A 2,762-nucleotide genomic window follows, 5' to 3' on the forward strand; every position below is an offset into this window, starting at 1 on the left:
GATAAACTTTCCAGTCTCGGGAATAAGACCTAATACACCACAAACAAATACAAGATTGTTAGTTCTAATTGCCTGAGAATAGGGAGCCAATGTTGCTAGTGCCTTGTCCATTTGTGCACCCTCCTTCAAAGTAGCAGTGTGAGCCATGGCCGTGCAAAAGGCTTGGGATGGCAGCTGTTGTGGCGTAATGCTAATTTGGAAACAACAGTAGTCAAGCAACAGAAACCTGCTGCTCCCTGTGTTAATATTGCGGGGGTTCGTCTGTAAAACTATGTGAGAGGGCCACCATTTAGGCCTATTGATCTCGCCTATGTTGTTGTTGCTGCTCCCATATCAATTTGAACCGCTGGTGGAGCAAGAGCAGGTGACTCGACAAAATGAAGGTTAGGATCCCCAAAAAGCTTCCTAGCAAAAAGGCTTCTCAAAATTGTAGTTTCTCTTAGCAGATATTTCATAATACTGGAGATTATTCTTCCTATGAAAAGTAACTTGCTTGGCTTTCACTTGTCGGTTCTTGACATCAACCTTGTTACCAGAAAAAAACAATGGGAATATTTTCATAGACCCGACAAAGGTCCCTGTGCCATGTTGGCACATTTGTGTAGTGACATCGAAGATTATAATAACACATTTCCTGTTGATGTAATAACCATTTATAAGGCCACCAAACTTCTCCTGGCCTACAGTATCCCAAAAATTAAAACGAATCTTCCCATAATTTGTAAAGAAATCAAGACGATGAACTTTCACGCCTATTGTAGTCTCGTATTTTTTCAAATTCTCCAGTAAGATACCGCTTGACAAAAGTTGTTTTTCCGGTGCCTCCATTGCCAACGATAACAAGCTTGAAATTTGGTCAATTGACTTGTGGCCCAGGCTCGTTTTGACAATCAAGGCTTAGCAAAGCGTTCATATTTTTTTTCATGTCAGGAAAACCAGAATAGAAAATACAGTAAAAACCATTGTCACCTTCATTATTTTCACCAGATGCAAGAAAGAAACAACAAACATTGGTTTTCTCTTTCCTAGCTTGACAAAGAGCTTAAGCCGTTGAATAAGATCCTAACAACCACCCATGCGGTGCTAACTGGTTCAACGCTTGATTAAAACTGCCACTTTGATATTTAGTAATAGAAAAATCCAATTTGACTTATCGTGCAGTGATTTGTTCCTGCCAAATTGGAATTTGTATTATCGTTTCCTGATTTTCTGGACAAAGAGCCATATTTTAATTTACATTTTGGAGGATTTTGTGGGCGTTGCGATGGCAGAGGGCATATTTTCCATTTTTGTATTGACAATTCATTTTTGAGTTTAATAAGAATATCAATTTTTTTTTTGTTTTGTTTTCCTTCGAAGATCATTCAGCTCTTTCTCAATTTCTAGCGCCAGGATAAGATGGCCTCTCACTGCTCATAGGGGACCGACTAGCTAGAAGTTCCTCTCTCTTAGAGCTTTCAACAACTTCTTTTGTCAAGCTTGCTAGGTCATTGTCGACAGAAGCACCTTCCAACAACGCAACCTTCAAGGACATCAGTGCTAAGGTGATTAAGTGTATTTGCCTCAGACTCCAACACCATTACTTTTATATGAATTGTTTTATTTATGACTGCGCTGGTTGACTGTTTTATTTTTTTATTTTTTATTATTAATTTTTATTATTTTATTTTTTATTATTTTTTTATTATTAAAAGTCTAAAAAAATGAAATTAACCCTATCATTAAAAACAAAAATGGTTAGTTCTTTAAAAAATATATTTTTTTCTCTTTTAATCAATGAAAAACTAAAATTTAGAAAGAAACTATACTTTCTCTAGACTTAATTTTTTTAACAAATGGACACAATGATTTGCATATTGAAAGATGTTTTTGATGAAGCATATTGCAAAAAATTTATCTATTCCTGAAATTAGTCATCTAAATGATCCCTATTTTCTAATCCTCATGATCGCACTAAGCGTGGAGGAGAGCATACTTATTCTAGGTAAAAGAAAAACTGAAAATGAAAGTAAAAACTTAAAATGAAAGCCTACCTACACTATACTAATTAGAAAAAAAAAAAAAAAAAAAAATATTTACGTGTAATTAAACTTCCAATGAAGTCATTCATGTAGCAGTAACAACAATGTATCGAGTAACACTTTTTTAAATGATGGATGAAAATATTCAAGAGTGTATGAGTCTAGTTGTTGTAACTACAAATCAACTAAAAAATAAAAAGATGAATCTAATCTAGTACTTACCTGGAACCATTGTTCGATAAATCTTTGATAGGAACAGTTTCTCTCACTTAGATCATGATGTATCTCCTCTTCTTCTTCTTGATCTGCTGTTCTTCTTCCTCGATCTCCTGTTCGAATGATTGTTTGCGATCAGATACGCATGATTCTTTAGATGTTGAATCTTCGTTTATTTCTTGGGGAGTAGTTGAACTTTCAATTCTTGTCAAGATTTCCTTTTCCAGGGAAGAGGAGATTCTGACTTCTGCAAGGATGTGAGTGAGTAGTTCCAAGCTGACACTCATTATAAAACCATGTTGAAAGAGATTCTAAAAGCAAAGTGCTAATAATTGTCTGAGTTTTTAATCCTTTCACAAGGTTTTAGTTCACAAAAACTTTTCCAAATCAGCACACTAAAAATTGAATTAAAAACAAAAGGACCACATAAATATTCTTGAATTCAATACTCAACTAAACCCTCTTACAAGGACTGCTCATTAATTGAGTAATCGAATTCTTCAACTACAACCATGAACCATGAAT

At 34.8% G+C, this 2,762-nt stretch overlaps 1 pseudogene; it reads right to left on the minus strand.

Annotated features, from left to right (window-relative positions):
- Positions 1-308: 308 nt before the first annotated feature.
- Positions 309-913, minus strand: LOC149165455 (GTP-binding nuclear protein Ran-A1 pseudogene; annotated as a pseudogene).
- Between the last annotated feature and the right edge of the window lie 1,849 nt (positions 914-2,762).

Source organism: Pinus tabuliformis, chromosome 5_1 (genome assembly GCF_031772625.1).
Source record: "Pinus tabuliformis cultivar Carrire ecotype Pingquan chromosome 5_1, CPIR1, whole genome shotgun sequence".
Taxonomy (NCBI): domain Eukaryota; kingdom Viridiplantae; phylum Streptophyta; class Pinopsida; order Pinales; family Pinaceae; genus Pinus; species Pinus tabuliformis.